At 34.8% G+C, this 19,519-nt stretch overlaps 1 protein-coding gene and 1 long non-coding RNA gene across 2 annotated transcripts in view; one reads left to right on the plus strand and one right to left on the minus strand.

Moving 5' to 3' along the window:
* The window catches only part of LOC141417515 (uncharacterized), a 43,141-nt gene extending 35,424 nt beyond the window's left edge, over positions 1-7,717 (plus strand). The window contains exon 3 of the long non-coding RNA XR_012442147.1: positions 7,652-7,717. This is a non-coding gene — a long non-coding RNA (uncharacterized lncRNA). The remainder of the gene's footprint in view (positions 1-7,651) is intronic.
* Malrd1 (MAM and LDL receptor class A domain containing 1) overlaps positions 1-19,519 on the minus strand; it is a 598,455-nt gene that overhangs the window by 44,557 nt on the left and 534,379 nt on the right. The window lies entirely within an intron of this gene.

Raw genomic sequence — 19,519 nt, forward strand, 5'->3', positions numbered from 1 at the left:
TTAGATTTTACCTTGTTTTCCAGATAGGGTTTCCTGATAACTTTGCCAAAATTGGCCCCTAACCACAACCTTCTGACCTCTGAGTGGGTAGGATTACGTACCTATTTTAAAGAAGAATATTACAATGTTTATGGAGGCATAGGCAAAAGCATAACCCAATCTCCTGGTGAGAGTTTAAAAATCATGGACATTCTTAATGATTCATGATTTGTACATTTTAAAACTAGTGGAGTGTTTAATAATTGGTAATTATATATATATATATATATATATATATTATATATGTTTTTCATTCCTATGTTTTCAAAATAAAAAAAAATTAACTGTACTTTACTTCCCTACAGTCACTTCTTGGTACTGAGGCAGGGATAATTTTTGATGGGGTTTAAAAGAGACTCAGGGACCCTTCATGGGGTCACCAGGGCAAGAATTACTCTTACTCAATTCTTTGGAAGCCACTCTGAACTCTGCATTCTTAAGAAAGAGAATAGCAAAGGCCAGAGGATTGAGTGTGGGAGAAAGTACATTGTTTAGATGTGGGAGGAAGGAATTCATTCAATATAGAATAAAAATTTAATTAGCATGGAGAATCAGCCAACAAAGAAAATGCTGAAGATAGGTCAAAGAGAAAAAGAATTGGATTAGATGATTGGGGGAATAGAGGAGTCATCACTGAATACCTGTGACAGTACACAGACTATCAACAATGAAGGAATGAAAAGATTGTGAGAGAACGTAGATTGTAAGTATAGCCAAAACATTTAGGAAATTTGGTGATGGAAGAACACAAGGATACAAAGCATCACTAACAATTTTAGCAAACTACTTTTTGCCTCATATTTACATGGATATCATGTATTGACTGGAGGCAACTATTCTCTTAAGAAAATAAAAATACATAGATAGTTATAATAGAACTGCAGATGTTTGCTTGCAGAGTGAGGAAAAGTTTTAGCACAAATGACATGGAAAATGTATTAATGAGAAGTCTCCAAGAGAAACAGGTTTCATTAGAACAAGGTCAAGAACACTATAAGACAATGTGATCACCAACTCTAATGAATAAATTGTTCTCTGCTGTAAAATCATCATACTACTGGTGAAGCATATACATAGCTTAGAACCATTTCCTCAATGGTAAATATCTATTAGGGAAATTTTTATAAGAGCATATGGAGGCTACAGATAAACAAATGCATAGGACAGAGGGTTAATTTTGATCATACAGGAAAAAAACAGGCTTGGAGTTGGAGTTATAGTTCAGTGATAGAGCACTTGTTTAGTATGTACAGGACTGGGTTTCTCAGGGTGGGGAGGGAAGGTTTGCTGTGTGAGATAATTATTGGTTTCCTGAAACATAGCAGCAAAAGGAATATTAAAAATGAATGGTAGTAATTCAGCAAGAAGTAAATGGATTTTACTATTACTTTAAGTTTATTTAAGAAGAAGTATTTATTTATAGATTGAGTGGGGAGAAAATTTAGGTAAGTATGTCTAATTATTGTTCTCACGAAATATTAAGTAATAAGACCTATTGTGAACAATGCCAATTGACACTTGATCTTTTATAGATATTTTTCAAACATGAAATAACAAATAGTTAATATAATTAAATACAAGAATGGTCTAGAGTCCCTATACACTTCAAGATGGATTAAGATTAATATATTGGGATCAGGACACCAGATACTCTGGTTTTTGGTAAGATCTGTAAAATGGTAGAGTTTTTCAAGTGCCAATTCATCAAAGTCATCACAATGCTTCAAGAATTGAGCAGCACTATCCTTACTTGGCATTGTTGTAGGAATTTTATCAATATTTAGTTATTTAATCTTTATGCTTACCCAATGAGGGAGGTACTGTTATTTTGTACAATCTATATATAAGATTACCCAAGAGAATGCAATGAACATCCTCATCTCCTGCAACTAGACAGCAACAGAGTCAAATACCACCTCAAACACTTTGACCCCATTTCTATACACTCAGTTGTGACACCCTATTGCCACAAATCAACTCAGTTGTGTGTCTCTCTAGTGGAACAGATCTGTGTGAAACTTGTGCAAAGTTCAATCAGAGATGTCGCAATTGGTCTTTCTATCAGAATCACTGCCTACTTTAAAAATGAGTGTTTCTCCTACTGGTATTTTTTTCAACAATGAGTATGTCATATGTCTAGACATATCTCACCTAACAATTATATTTTATCTCAGCTTTATATAATGAGAATAATTTTGTATAAAACTATTATTTTGTCTCCCCAAACATGCACAACTTCCTGAGATCTCCAGGTTCTTTGATATCAAGTTTATTTTCAAATCATTAATAGTTATACTGAAGAAAGTGAAGCCCAAAATATTAAATAATATGCAGAAATCAGGTCTCAAATAGGTCTATAAAATCACTTCTTGTTTCATGACATTCACGCATATAGAGGGCAAGTTCCTAGAAACAGACCCCTTTCTGAAGTCTTAGTGTAGAAAATTTAAGAAGTTATCAATTTTTATTTTATTTTTAAAAGTATCTTGACCAGAAAACTGAGAAAATTAATTAAAAAAACTTCATGGAGCATGTTTTTTCTCATATGTGGAACATAGACCTAACATAAACAAGCAATATTAAGAAAAACAATCATGCAAAGGGAAGGGCATTAATGGGAGAGGGAGGATAAAAGAAGGAAGTTAAGAAGGTGAATATGGTTGATGTACTTTCTATACAAGAATGAATATAGAATTTTTAAGCTTGTTGAAATCACCGTAAGAAGGGACTAAGGTAGAAAGGAAAAAAATAGAGATGAACCAATTTGAGTTATAATACATATATACATGGAAATGTCACAAGGAAGCTCCCTGTATAGCCATCTCAAACAAACAAAAAAGTTATTTTTTTGTTTTTACAAAGCTGAAGAACCGGGGTTGGTATATTTTATGATTAACTTAAAGTTATTATTAGAAGACAAGGACTGATTTCTTTTGTTAAATAAACTGGAAAAGCTTGCAGTTCTTTACTCTTTATCAAATCCAAATACCTTAAGTCATCGTAATGCAGCAGATGGGCACGAAGCAAACACAGTACATAAATATTCAAGAATCCAGTCCCAGCACACACTGATGCTCCTATCTTTTAGATTTCTTTCTGGAGTCTAATTCTCTTGGTAGTCACTTCTTGATTTTCCCCTGAACCTAGAGATTTTCAGGTTCAATTTTCATACCTCATTTTGTGTTTCACTGTACTCAACAACAAAGGCAGTTTCCTTTGGGAACTTCATTTCCTAACTGCTTTTTACGTTAGGAACGTTGAATTTTAAAATCAGCCGAAAGCTATTTGTTTGCAATTGAGAGTAAGTGAAAGCAAAGAAATGTAGTCATTTGTTATAGCAAAGGTTTCTTTCTCATAATACAGTAAGAACAGGAAACCAGACTACTTAACGTGACTTTCCTTTTTCAGTTCATCTATGTAGAAATATTGACAATGATCATTTGTTCCAGCCAAAGCCAGCCTTTATATTTGTTGCCGTTGGTGCTTACCTTATAAATCATCCAACCACTGACAAAATAAAACAGACCTTGATTTACAGGCCTGAGGGATGACTGCGATTGGTTAAATGTGTTCTGCCACACATCTTGTTAATAAAATGCATTAAAAACTTGCATTTTGGGGGTTAAACATTTCTTTTCCTTTTCTTAATCTTAGTTTAGTCTTTTACCCATCAAATTTGGAAGGAGCTTGGCAAGGAAGCATTAGTCCTGCCAGGTAATGGCAGTGCATATAAGAGGTGATGAATCATTTTGTCACTTCAAGAAAATCACAAATTCATTTGTTCCCACAGGAGACAATATCATGCTATAAAGTCTTCGACTTCTTATTCTGAATGCTGTACATGTCAGAAGCCACTCACTGTATTGATGATAAACCTACTTATTGGTGACAAAGTACTTAATTACAAACTAGCACTTGTGATTATGATTCTACTTAGATTTACTCATCTGGATGACTCTGTGGACCATTTTTCAGCAGCAATGGAGTGGTCAAATTTTCTCTCCCTAGGTTTAAAGAAAAGAGAGGGTAGAAAAAATACCTACTAGAAGGAAAAACTATTAAAAATGTAGAATCAAAAATAACTTAGACACTCTAACCCAAAGTTGACATAGAATGTTTGGAAATTGACTTTGAGTGATCTGCATAGAGATGAGGAAGAACAAACCCTAGACACACATAAACAAACAAAATTGAGAAATGAAAAAGGAAAAACTGAATAGATGAAGATAATTGAACTTTAAAGTCTTTCCCAAGGCTGCACTCTGGTACTTTAAAAAAATACATTTATACCTGTGAACAACTTTGATCTGAAGAAAAATATATTCAATAATTGTTTAGGTTTATTCTTGAGATCCAAAGCATATTTCTTTTGTATATTCAAACTGGAAAGAAAATTTCAGCATCCCAATTTTTAAGACATGCACTAGCTTCTAATATTTTACTTCAAATATTTTATTTATTATAGTGAAAGTGATAGTAGATTTTCTTAGGAAAAGAATTCAATATAACAGGATAAAATTCAGGAGAAACAGGGGAAAAAGGGAGAAGCATTTCCTGCTCCCCGTGCAGGAAATGGAAGTAAAGACTCAAACATTTCCTTTCTGAAACACTCATCATACCCCTACCTCAGGTACCTTTCCAATTTTCTAAGAATGTTCTAGTGAAGGTTTCTGATCATCTGCTGTTGTTCATAAGTGGGCATTGCCAAGCCTCACCTTCCTCTGCTCAAAGATGGTTCATTCTTCCTTCTTACATTTCTTTTTTTACTCCACTCTTTCCTTCCATTTAGTCATCAAGATTCCAAAATCATAACTCTCCAGAGAATATCCCCATAGCAAATTCTACAGGTGCTTCAAGGTCAGTTTTCCCAAAGTTGAAGTCAACCTTAGAAAACCTTTGAATGTATCTGTTCTCATTTAGGGTCTATTATTTCCAGTAAACTAGTTGTAAAAATCAGGGGTCTGACAATCATCTTAAATTGTTCTTTTTCATTCATTCCTATATCTGATCACTTTCCAAATCTTGTAGATTTCTCTCCTACATATTTTTAGTTTTGTGTCTTCTACTTTGTTCTCACAGCCATAGGTGTCATTCAAATTCATCATTCAGTAGTTGTTTAGGATGACTCTTCTCACTTCAGTGTAATACTGACCCATATACTCTGGTTCTCAGAGTATTGAAGGAAACAATAATATACGCTCCCAAGGATAACAACTGTCAAGTTGAAGACAATCAAGCTGCAAGGGAGAAAACTCAGCTTTCTATATGCTTTCCTATATGCAGGATAGAGATTCACAAAGAAGGAAAGGGTTTCTAACTTTCTTCTTTTTCCTGTGGATATAAATTCTTTACAACACTTATTTATCAGTTCAGAGATGGTACTGCCTAAGGAATTTGTAAGCAGATATTCTTTCCATAAACTTACCTTCCTGTAGTCTTCCTACCTTGGAAGCTTGGGGCTACCTTTTCTTTGTCTTACAGCTTCCCTAAAATTTATTTATGTATTTGTTTTTGTTGAAATGCTATTAAGGCATACTCCTAACCCTCTGCCTTCAATTATTTTTCTCCCACATGATGATGTTTAGTGTACAAGCTAATAAAGGTGCTTGTTTTTCTCTTGTCAGTCTGTCCGATGAATCTGTCCTAGCTATGCATTTATGAGAGATGAGGAAAACTATACTTTCTCTCTTTAGCATAAAAGGTACACAGTGATTTTTATAAATTTCAATTTCAACAACATTCTTCCTCATTTATTCCAGGAGAAAACTTATCCTTGTCAATGTGGTTTACAGGAACTTCCTTGATCGGGTACTACACACCTTGGGAACATTACCATCCATTCCTGAGATGGGCCATATCATCAGGCCACACCGAATTATTGAAATTTAGAAAATGCATCATAGTGTATTTGGTTCCTTCTTCTTAGAATATTCACCTCCTTGTCTATAGGTTTGATAAGAACATATTTATTCTTCAAGGTTAACCTCAAAAGCACTTCATATAAGACATGGCAGGTAGGAACTCCTCCCCCAATCCATGATCATGTTGAACATACCTGACACTTGCTTTTCTGGTTTCCATGACAGTTGGGTATTGCCACGTGATGGAGGCTCTACCAGGGAGAGTCTTTCACCCTGGATTTTGAACATGGCATCATGGCCATCCTCAAAGGTTATGTTGGCTGTTTCCTTAGTTAACAGTTTCTTTGACAGAATTGCCACAACTCAGCACTATTGTCAAGTGGATAACTTGACATCAGTTCTAAGGCACCAATTTGGCCCCTGTTCTCACTTCATGGCCCCTGGGGATTGTTTCTCCAGCCCTCCATGGGTTAGGCAAAAATTTTCTTTTCCTTTTTTTTTTTTGGCCTCAAACTTGCTAGGCAGGCACTTTACTATTTGAACCAAATCTCCTGTCCAAAATTTTACTTAAAAAAATAAATTCCTTTCTACTTAGACTCATCAGTCATTTCTGTTGCTTGTGAGTGAGAGCATTGATTGTCAGGTCCAGGCAAGAAAAAGCAAGATCTACTCTCTGGTCTCATAGCATTCTTTTCATTGCATTCTGGAATGCACGTATCTCATTACACTGAGGCTGTCACGTTCATCTGTCTCTCCCACTATATCAATCATCCTGAAGGTACAATAATTGCCTTCGTTATGTTTTTAACCACATCCATCACAGGTTGTGGTACATAAGACTGCTCAGTAAGTGTTTGTTTATTTGAATGAGGCAACTATTTGATGAATAACTACATAACTGCTGTTTTGAAGTAATCTGTTTTTCTACATTCTGAAACTTCTTCTTAAAATAATGGCCCTTTTTTAGCAAAATTAACAATGGAGCCTAAGTAGGCTGAATTTGCCCATATTGAATCTGATGATTTAAAGTGTTTTCTAAAGACACATATTTGAGAGATCAAACAATCCTCTTATTAGTCTGATGAGAAATATTTCTGATATTGAGTAAGGTATACATTACCACAGCACATCCCAATATCTTCAAGAGTGTCCCTGTCCTAATCAGTTTCACTAACCAATCTTCAGTTAATAAGAAATATCAATTTCCTAGCTTTGATAGTTAGTTACAAATTTACTGTAAGTAAAACAATACCTAAATCCTTTGGACTTAGGGCCTTTTACTTATTATTTTTTAAAAGAGGAAAGAAATGCATAAAATACTTTATTATAAACTTAAAATATTTCTTTTGGGTCAAGAACAGAGACCATAATTTGATCCAGACAATGGGTTTCTAGAAATGATGGGGAGATCAACTCTCTGTTGTCCTCCCAGTGGGTTTGGAAACCACACACAGAGCTTTCTCTAGTTTTCTTTACATTCATCCTCCCACACTGTCAGGACTGACAATTAGTCACAAATTCTCACTGTCAGTGCAAATTACAGCTAAAAGTTTAAGCTAATGGGAGACAAAGGACACAGACTGTTGTGGCTGAACTGCACTGAGTGGTGTATAAGCACTGAATGGGAATCTGGAATGTTAAGGAATTATAAAAAGCTATTATAGAGATATGAGTTGAGGCTGCAGGATACTTTTATTGACTTCACAATCACATGTCATCACTATTCATGCATGTGTCTGTTTCTTCCATAGTTCTTCTTGAGGATAAGAGCATTGCTGAACTTCACTGTTCATCTCCATATCATGAGAAATAACACTGCCCTTGGCACATTTTTAAAAGTAAGTAAGTGATAATGGGACAAAGTCCATAAGATATTTACCCTTAGTAATAGTTTGTAAGTTGCTTTCTGTAAGTTAGCTTTAATGCCTAAATACAAATACAAATACCTAAATATTTTATTAACTTTCAAAACTAATGTCTTTCTCAAATACTGTAATAACACTCAAAAACTAACCGGGTGAAAAACAAGGTACACAATGATGAAATGATCAAGAAATTAATTTTCTATTACAAGGTCTCTGATATAAACATTGACATTAATTAGTTCTTATTAGTCTTGTGGCTAAATGGGTCACAGTCCTTGCCTGAGATAAAGTACTTCACTTCTTTGAGTTTTAATTTCCTCATCTGTAAAATGAGTATATCCAATGTATCACAGTATTTCACAGAAATTTTTAGGATTAATTAATATAATGCATGAAAACGTCTAGCATGAAAACTCTAAAATATTTTTATCATCTAAGTCATATAGGTAGTCTTCCCCAAAACAAAAATGGTTCTACTTTTGAGAGGAAGATAGCAATGAAAGTGCAGTTTGGGTGTGAGTGTGCTGGGGTTGAACCCAGGCCCTAGTACTTTGTGCATGCTAGGCAAGTACTCTACCACTTGAGCCATAACCCTTGCCTTCTGGGATTTTTTGTTTGTTTGTTTTTGAGACAGTATATTATTGTTACCATTGCACAGACTGGCCTCCAACCCACGATCTTCCTGTTTCCACCTCCCTCATGGCTGGGATTATAGGTATGTACCACCATGCCAGACTTGTCATTCTTGATACAGTATTTATAACACTGTTTACTCCAAATGAAGAGCTTACTATTTAAAAGAAACCATAATGTTTGTTCTGACAATATTGTCAGAGTGTAGTTAGCAATAAATGAAGATTTTTACTATATGCTTACATTATTTATTTTAGAATTATACAAATGTAACTTCAGAGACCCCATAGGATCCTAATGTAATCCTAGAAATGTTCTGGAATTATTAACATTTGTTCTTGAGTTCCAGATGTAGTCCTACATAGACAGCAGTTAGGCAAAGTAAGATGAAAGTGTTGTTCAGATAATCTTCATATCTACTAATTTTTTCTACTTGTTCTATCATCCACTGAATGGTGTTAAAAATGCTTCCCTGATGTGAATTTGTCTATTTCTCCCTTTTAGTTTTGCCATACTTTGCTTCATGAATTTTAATGTTCTCTTATTAGTTGGGTACATATTTAGATAGGTCTTCTTGCTAATTTTCCTTTTTTAATCTTTATAAATGTCCATCTTCTTTTAATGCTTTTTGTCCTTAAGGTTACTTTATCTGGTATTAATAGGCACATGACAGTTTTCTCATTCTTACTGTCTGCATATCTGTGCTTTACTATTCTGCCACTTTTGACCCACTTGTGTCTTTAAATTTAGTATCTTTTGTAGGCCAGATACATTTGAGTCTTGCTACTTGTTTCCATTTGTTACTTTTAAAATAAACTGATTCTTCTAATGCTTCATTCTTGCTCTTGAATTTCTCAGGTTACTTGAATACTTTTTGTTAGTTCTAGAATGGGTTGTCTGTAGATTTTTGGCTATCTCGATATTGATATCATTGTCATCGCATTAATAATTGTACTAGAGCTGCAAATATGAATCATCAACTTAATTTCTGATCAGGGAGCCTTCAGATTTTTACTTCCCATTCAAAAAAGCCTTCTACTTCACAAGCATAGTTCATTCATAATGGTATAGTTCCCTTTGCCCATCTCACCCTGTTGTTTTGTTCTCATTATTTTATCTCCTATTCTACATATTTCTTATTATCAGTTGTTTTTTGAGTAAAAATAAGGAAAACCAGTCTTTTATATTTATTCCTCAATTGCTATTCCCGATGCCCTTGTTTATTTATTTATTATTGCTGTACCGGGGGTGCACTGTGACATTTACCAAAGTTCTTACAATATCAGAGTTGAATTCACCCCCTCCACCCATTCTCCTTTATCCTCTTTGCCCCATTCCTGGAATTCTTTCAGCATGTCTTAGTTTTCCATTTTATACATGAGTGCATAATATTTCCATGACATCCACCCTTGTTTTATTTCTGCTGATTGAAGTCTCCATCTCTTATTATGTCTCTTCAACTTGAATATTATTATTTTGCATTTCTTAGGACACAGAGCTACTGGTGACACCTTTTCTCAGTTTTCATTTATCTGAAAATGTCTTGTATTTCACATCTGTCTTGATTGATACCTTGAGTGGACAGTTTCTTTTTTCTTTTACCACTTCACATTTTGTTTGACTGTCTTTTTGCTTTTATTTCTTCTGACAGAAGTCAGCCTTCATTTGTATTATTGTTTTTCTGTGTGTAGTAGGGCCTTTTTAAAAAACAATCTGGTAGCTTTGAAGCTTTTTAAATTTTCTCTTCCAGTTTGGTTTTCAGCAGGCTTGCTGTGATATGTCTAGATGTGGTTTTCTTTGTATTTATCATCTTTCTTTGCATTTATTTTGAGGTTTACTGAGTTTCTTCAACCTCTAAGTTGATCATTTTCATTTTGTTCAACATTTGGTCTTTGTCCTTAACTATTTTCATGTTTAATTCAATGTCCTAGTCTAGGATTGTCATTAGAAATTTGTAAACCATTGCATATATCTTTGTTTAACATGTTCCTATGCTCTGTTCACTTGTCTGTTTCTTTTTCTTGGTTTTTTAAATAGGATAATTTATATCTTCTAGGCAGCAGAGTCTTTCCTTTGCTGCCTCTGTTCTCTTAATCTTATTCAGGGAATTTTTCCATTGTAATTATTGGACTTTTTAATTACAGAGTTTCCATTTTTTTCTGCTGAGATTATTTATTTGTTTACAAATTAAGATTATATTTTTCTTTAATTTGAGCTTATTTATGACAGCTGTGACAAATAAAAAGGGTATTTTGGTGTGGGTTACTTTTGACTGCTTTTGTACTTTACTAGAGTTTCTCTTGTTCTACTTATTTGTAAATCTGCTTGCTGGGCACTATGGATTGTATTTTATGGACCTGTTAGTCATCTTCCTCTGAAGAATGTTGATATTTTTCCCTAGCAAATAGTTCCATCTGCTAAATTACCGTGAAGCTTGTGAAGGTTTCGTTTTAAGCTGTGCTAGGGCTGATCTGTGGGAAGCATAAGGGTTTCCCCAAGGTCCTCTAACTTGGCAAGCCCCAACTTCCAACTTCTTCTCTCTGAGAAATTTACAGAGGTTTGGTTTGAAGCTTTGGTAGGATGGTCTAGAGCAGGACATTTTTTTTAAGGTGCAGTCCTAAATCTTAATGTAAAACTTTATCTCTTATCTGATTTCATGTGTCTCAGATAAATACCAGTGGTGCTAACAAGGTATGAACAATGTCTTTCTACTCTGTTTGTAGATGGGTTTCCAACATTCTCCATCCTTGGACTCTAGTATTTCTCCTCTACTTTTGATCCCATAAAGTTGCATTCTGGTGATTCTTAAATAGTTAACACACTGTGTTTGAGGAACTCAGCTTTCACAACACCTAGACTGCTCCTCTGCACAATTCCCTTTTGTACTATAGTTGGGAAATTAACCCTGGGCGAAGAGTTACTCAGCTTACTCGTGAGTTTTCCTTCTCACATGGATTCCACTCTTGTGCTTTCCACTAGTCTACTGCTGGAAACTAATTGCATCTTATGGATGTTTACAATGAGATGGCTAGTTTGGAATCAGTTATGCCATAATACAGTAGTCTACATGATCTGTGGTTTTGCTTTCCATGGTTTCAGTTACCCATAGTCAGCCATGGTCCAAACATCTTAAGTGTAAAATTGAAGAAATAATTCATAAATTTTAAGTTACATGTCATTCCCAATAGTGTGATGTAATCTCAAGCACTCTTGCTCTGTTCCCCCGGGATGTGATTCATCCCTATATTCAGTGAATTTATGTTGTATATGCAGCCCACCCATTAGCAACATAGTAACCATCTTAGCTATCAGATCTGCTATTGAAGTATTGCAATGCATTTGTTTAATTAACCTTTAATAGTAGCCTAGCACTATGTCACAATGTCTACCTCACTTCATCTCATCACATAGGCATTGTTTCATTTCCCATCATCACAAGAAGGGTGGTTATTGTATTATAAGGTATTTAAGCCAGGTGCTGGTGGCTCACACCTATAATTCTAGCTAGAGAATTGCTTGAGATCAGTAAGATTGCAGTTCAAGACCAGCCTAGGCAAAGGTTTGTGAGACCTCCATATCAGTGGAAAAAACTGGGCATAGTGGCATACATACCTGTCATCCCATCTTGCTTGGGAAGCTTAAAATAGGAGGATCTTGGTCCACACTGGCCTGGACAAAAAAGTGAGACCTTATCCCCAAAATAACCAGAGCAAAAATGGCTAGTAGTGTGGCTCAAGTGGTAGAGTGCCTGCCTGGCAAGCAGAAAGACCTGAGTTCAAATCCCGGTCCCATAAAAAAAAAAAACACAAAACAGTGATATTTTGAGAGACAGACTACATTTACATAACTTTATTAGAGTGAGTATGTTATACTGATATACTTGCTCCATTTTATTTTTAGTTCTTCCTTCTTTTTTTGGTAGTACTGGAATTTTTGACTTGGGGTCTTGCACTGGCTGGGCAAATGCTCTATCACTTGATCCACACCTCCAGCTCTTTATTTATTGTTCTTAATATCTTACTGTGCTTGCCTTATAAGTTAAACTTTATCATATGTATGTATTAAAAAACAGCGTATACAGTGTAAAATCCAGGGTTCTGGGCAACTATGGCAGTTTTCAGAAAGAATTCTGATGGATAATGGTGAACTACTGTGGCTAGCAGCAAATGTTCAAATATTTTATATTGTTAATTAAAATACTCCATTTAGTCTACCTCTTGCCATTTTTTTTGTGACCTAAGATGTCTACATCCCAGACTAAACCCTTCATGCCTTCACCAGTTGCACAATTTACTTAGAATATTTAAATTAGATGACCATATGTTCTGGTTTCCTGGACATTCTTGCCTAGCTTTCTTGGCTAAATTGTGCCTGCTTTCATGTTCAAATGTGCTTCAGTTTAGAAAAGCAATTGCCAGTCACCTACTTAACTATTTACTGCTACTTGGGTACAGGCAATCTCCATTAGTCATTTTCTTACTGAAAACTCAATTGTCTTGTATTCCCAAAGAAACTGGGCGTGTGAGACTCCTCTTGGATGGTTTTACTTTAATAGAATAGTATAAAAGTAGTGTGCTAGGGAGTATATAAAACATGGTAGACACGAGCTAAGTAGTTTGAAGGTATTATATAAGTTTGGTAAACTTTACTATATAAAAAGAGAAATATAGATATAATATGACATACACTGGAAATTTGGCTACCTTTTCCCTGGTAAAGGGGTAAGAGTGGAGACTATTACAAAGTATCCACTTGCAGTGAACTGCTTCTAACTATACTCCAGACTTCTCCAGGGATATCCATTTGCTTCTTTCTTCTATTAGTGCTATTTTGGTAAGAAAAAAATGTTGGAGGAATACTTCTGGGTCATCTGAGGATAATTTCCAAATCTCATTCAACTTTTAAAAACTGTCCTCTATCTGCCTAAGAAACTTTTCTAGGTATTTGATCACTTAGGGCTCACCAGAGCTCAGTCACAACTTTTCTGTTACAAACTACACATTCAGTACAACTATATCTTCAACAACAGAAAAATACCTTGTTCTGCCCGTTCTACTTCCAAACCAAGAAGAGTGAAAGATGATATATGTTATTGCATTTAACACAGAGAACAACTTTATGAAAAATTGTTATTAGCATTATAATTCATTTAAAGCACTCATGTGCTAGGCACTGTGAGTACCAGGAACTCACAAATTTAGTCATATGTCATTGAGAAAGTAAGACTGTACCAGAAAACCCTTCACAATCTACTTTGAACTTAAAATATTTTATATTCCCAAAATATTCTGGGTCAATGGTTAACCAAAAGTTGGAAGCAATGTAATAATCCCAGTCAACAGCCACATGCCAGCACCCTTCCTAATGAACTGCTGGAAAAGGACATGCTAACCTTAGTCCCAGAGGTAAGAAACAAAAGAAGAAACAGTGTCATGTTTTATAAAAGAAAAGAAAGTTTCAGGAAAACTGTATCCATATTTAACATAGCAAAACTTTGTCTTTCCTTATTTACATGACCTACAAAACTTGCAAGTAGTCAACAAAGAAAATGAAAATGAGAAAAATGAGAATTTGTTCTGGTAGGATTAAGGACACGTTTAAATATGTTATTTAGGAATTAAGGAAATAATTTGACTCCTACCTATTTCTTGTAGCTGAATTAAGAGATCATTGTCTGAGAATTTACAAGACATAGTAACACCATTAAACATGAAAAAATAAGGAAAATTATCTGATAGGGTCCTTGAATTAGAATTAATATTTGGTTTAAATTAGGGGAGTGGTGCATGCCTGCCATTTCAGTACTTCGGAAGCTGAGGCAGGTAGATCACAAGTTTGAGGCCAGCCTGGGCTACCTAACAAGATCATGTTTGAAAACAAACAACAACAACAAAAACCCCCAAATAAACATGGTTTTCAATGCTCTAATGAGTACCAAATAATTGCTTGCATGTATAACTAATCAAAACATAACTAATTTTTAGGATCTGTTAATCATTTTATATGAACATAAATAGTTTTATAAACTATTGCATTTTTATATGAACCAAGAGGCTAATTATGAGGGTTAAGAATCAAGAGGATATTATTTATAGTTAGCTTGAATCTGAATTCCAGTTTTGCTGCTTGTTAGCTGCATGACTTTAGGAAATAAGTTATGTATTTAGTAACTTTCAAACTCATTGTCTGAAAACAGCATCTTCATTTTTTCTTTTCCTTGAAATTATGAAATTCTTAAAATTAGAGTGTTATCTGAACCATTCTATTAAAATTTGTGACCATTTGTATTGTTAGATTATATACTCTTTGGTAACACAATTGTCCTAATGTAGTCATGGGATCTTGTCACATGATAAAACGCCCTGGGAGCATGCTGTCTTTCAGATGGTCCTCACTTAATGCACTTTATTTCATCTCTTCGAACCAGTTGCTATTTTGCATGAGAGCATAAAATCATACAATCATGACTTACAAAAGTGTAAACTGTCCTCTGTCTCTGTACATAATCTAACTGCATAAACTCTTCTCTCTTGCTGACTTCTGATGACCATATACAAAGCATTTGGGTAAGTAAGGAAGTTCCTCTTAACAAAGCAGACAGATAGGGTCATGTGGTTAGCACATTTCAATGCCTTTTTGAAGTGGACAATGACGACATCATTAGATCAGGTATCTAAGATGAGTTCATGAAATCTTAGGGCAGATATTTAAAATAAGTTCAGGAAAATAATATCCCACCGGATTCCTGTTTCCTGTATTTTGTGGACCTGTAAACCTAACGTATGTTACCTTAACATCAAAAGCTTGGAGAGGAAGCATTCAGTTAGCAAATAAACCCTATTATATAATTTTTTACAGAAGCAGAGGCAAGGCTTAGACAATGCTATAGGGGACAGAGAAGTACATCCAGAGAAGTAACAGTAGTAAGTCAGAGGAGAAAGAGGAGAGAGGTCTTTCCAGAATCAGAGTGATAGAGGAGGGCTCCCAGAATCTAGAATCTTAGAAAAGCACAGTCACTCTGGTGCATTAGGGAGGGTGGGAGCAAGAGGAAAATGATCTCAGCCTCCTTCCTCCCTCTGATCTCTAGCCCACTGCCTAAATTCAATGACAAGGCAAAGGGAGAGAGCCTGCTGATACAGTCCTGAAAGGTCAACACACCAGGCACAGTGTGAGGGAAAACCAGGGTGGAGAACAGATAGGAAGGGGCAAAGGAAATGCATTATCAAGAAAGGGGACAGAGTAGGAACAATTCTACATATTAATAAATAAGTCTCTACTTAAAATATTCCAGTGTCTACAATTTAATTTGATCTACTAGTGTGGGTAGAGTTGGAAGGCTAAAATTAGAAGTCAGGATTGCTGATTTTTCCCTTCTAATATCAAAATTAATATGATCTCCCATTGTAAAAATACCCCAACAATCAATTAGCTCTGCTTAATTGATATATAATATGTACAGTCTTGTTTTAATGGATGCTTAAACAATTTTATTGTATCCATTTATCTAGTAATGTCCATACTAGTTGAGATGCAACATTTTTTTCTTATAACAAAGGGAATACAAAGAAAAGTAAACTTGAATACTATCCACAAGGGGGTGATAAGAGAGCTATGTTCAAAGTAACTACACAACTATTAAGTCATAATAGAAGGCAAGCTCAATGAAAGCCGGAGGAAGAGGAAAGTTTCTGGAACCAAAGTGAATGCCTCTGTTTGCACAATTGAATCTGTGACCTCCCCATGGAGCCTATAAGTAACATTTTCTTTCATACCCTCCCTCTAACCCAACAACCCAATTACCCTCTACTCATAAGTCATGAAGGCTAGTAACATTTAACACTTTTACTTTAGGCTCTCCAACTTGAACTAGCTAACCTAGGGCTTCAAATTTTTGGAGCCTCGTATCTTCTTGTAGGATTGTTACCTAAACTAAAGTTGAAAAGTTCTATGCAGAATGTTATTTTTTGTTCTGAGATCTTTCTAATTTATTTAAAGTATTATGTCCTCCCTTAGAAATAGGTTTGTCCAGATGGATTGTACAAGTATTATATATTTCTATGCATTTATTTTCCCCACCATTCTAGTGAAAAAAACTTGTAACTTGCTTTTTATATCATTTACTTTTCTTTTCACTTTTGCTGAGGAATAGGAAGTAGCAATGTAAAAGGGTCAACTATGTAGGTATTCTGAGCTTCAGATAAAGAAACTTGGTATTTGCTTAGGTTTGTTCTTCCGAAGTACTTCCTGTACCTCTGAATGGATTTCAAAAAAATGGTGTCACAAAGTCTCAGTCAAAAATTTACCTACTTGCTAACTCTGGGGATCAGAAAGCCCTAAATATCTTCAAAGAACTGTGATAAGAATAACAATTAGTCAGCTCTAACAGATTTTCTGGAATTGTCTGTCTTGTTCCTACAATAATTTGAGTCAATAAGGAGATACATAAGGAAACACATGAACAAAATTATTTTGCTAACATAACCCTTAAAAACAAAGTATTTTGTGAAATTTAGATAAATTTAGTTTGGTACTGAGTTTGAAATGTAGCATTCGAAGGTCCCTTTTGGAAATGTACCCCAAACAGCCAAGGTTAGTTTTAATTTTAAGGAAAAATGACTGTTATTATTTGTTTAACTCAAAGACAATTTCTAATTTCTATATTACAAATCTACTTGTTATCACCAATAATAAAAGCACAGGGTTTAGATCTGTGGTTGTAACACAACTCATTTAGCACATATAGGTATTGAATTTACTATTTAACTATGGGAAAATCATGCCTAATAAGTGAGAAATACTTGGTAAGATACAAAGTTCAGTAATTAAGTTGAGGCTGCTTGTACCAGCCATTAAAAATCAGCTAATGAGCTTGTGTAAGAGAGAGGCCAGGTCACATTATAGAGTAAATTGAGAAATAGACTACAATGCTAATTATCTCCTACTAAAGGCTCTTGACTCCAAGAGTATAACAAGTGGTTCGTATCACTCATCAAAGGTCTCACTTTTCCCATAATTTATGTCAGATCCTACAATATGCAATGAAGAACCAGGATGCAACAAAGAATTCTACAAAAAGTCCAATACATACAGGGAAAAATACATGTTCTCAATAAATAAAAAGTAAATTATAAATCTGTCTCAGGATGGATGCCTTTTGCTTGTAAGAGTCATGCTCGGTTTTGTTATGATAATTTGTATATTTTATTTGTTTTTTGAGGATTTTTTATTAGAATATATTAGCAGTACAAGGGGGTTTCATTGCAATAATTCCACAAATGTATACAGTGTACTTTGAACAAGTCCACCCACTCTACTATTTAAAGTTTGACCAACTACCTTTTTTAAATTTTAGAATAAGCAAAAGGTAATGAATGATTATACAAGCAATTACTGTGTTGTATGCAATATGTAGTATATTATATCTTTAGTTTTATTTGTTATTCACTTTAACCAATTTATCTGAGATGGTATTTTGTGGGGGTTTTGGGGGAATGAGATTTTCGATGCTAATTGTAGAGTGTTAGTATGTGTGATTCAGTGTTTATGATTCATTACACTGTATAAGCCATTCAACATACTGTATGTAAAATCCTAACCCTCAGCATAAAAACTAAGTAATATTAAATATGTCTTTCAGGAGATAAAATATGTTAAACTTATGAATAGTCTCTTACTTTTGTTGAAACATATTTTTTTCTTCCATGGAACTGTTAGTAAAACTGAGTGTCTAAGGTAAAAAAAAACCACTGATGTCATTAACATGACAATAATAAAGGTAGAAATTGCCATTAGATGATTTCAGATGATATGAAAACCACATAGCACAATTTTTTCAAAAGGAGAATATCATTATTTCAATAAATCCCTTTGTCCTTTTTCCACTTGAAAAACAAAATTTATTATGTAATTTCCCCATCTCAGCTATTTCACTGTGTAATACCATGAATATAGTTATTTCTGGATTCTGCAGAAAGGGAAAGGAGGAAACTAGATAAGTTCAAAAAATGAAATGAAAAGAACTTTTTAACCACAGGGTAACAGTGGCCCAGAGAGATACAAATTAGAGTTAGATGCTGCTGGACACCACATTTTCCAAAATAGTCTGGTGCTATGAGTCTCCATAAATTATCTGAAACAGAAAGAGTATGGTGAGGGTGGAAAGGAATGCTAAAAATTAGTTCAGTTTCAATTAACATTTTTTGAAAGAACCTGTAGACAATTATTTTTAAAATATAAGATATCCTAGGGACACATGTAGTGGCTTACATATATAATCCTAGCTACTTAGGAAGCGGAGATCATGAGGATCCTGGTTCAAAGTCAGCCTGATCAAAAAGTTAGTGAGATCCCATGTCAACAAAAGTTGAGCATGGTGGTGCAGGATGTCATCCCAGCTACACAGGAAATATGAATAGGAAGACTGCAATCCAGCCTACTGGGCAAAAGATTTGAGATCCTATTTGAAAAATAAGTAAGGCAAAAAGGGCAGGTGGTGTGGTTCAAGTGGTAGACCACCTGCCGGGCAAGCAGAAGACCCTGTACTGCCTCAGTACTGCCAAAGACATTCTTTCTTCTCCTGGTACTTCTTTTTCAGGATTGGAAACGACCTTGGGAACTGCCTTGGGACTCCAGAGACAAGCAGCCAAACAATAGAATACAACGAAGCACTACTCTCAGGTGGTATTAGAGTCAACAGGGAGTAAGTGCAAAGGCTGCACACTGTGGATAGGAGAGAGGATGGGACTAATTTCAATTTAATTTTCACAGTGTCACTGCTGTGGATATGACCTCTGTCAACACTATTGCCACTTCTTAAAACATTCCATATGCTGTTATGTGTGTGATGTACAGACATAAAACCACACAGTGACTCTTATGGAACAGTCATCTAGGTTTACTTAGTGGTGACTCAAACCACTGCATGTCCTGTGCAAATTATTTATAATTTGTAAATGATACTGAGTTTAACTTCCAACCAGAGGTCAGAAATATACTGGAAATATGATTAGAGAAAATACTAATGTTCAATGGTTATGTATTCTGCTATATAGAAAAATAATTTGTATTTGTCACTTCTCACTCTGATTACAAGGGGGAAGTCTGGAGATAATGCTTATGATC

The sequence above is a fragment of the Castor canadensis genome, chromosome 15, assembly GCF_047511655.1.
Source record: "Castor canadensis chromosome 15, mCasCan1.hap1v2, whole genome shotgun sequence".
NCBI lineage: Eukaryota > Metazoa > Chordata > Mammalia > Rodentia > Castoridae > Castor > Castor canadensis.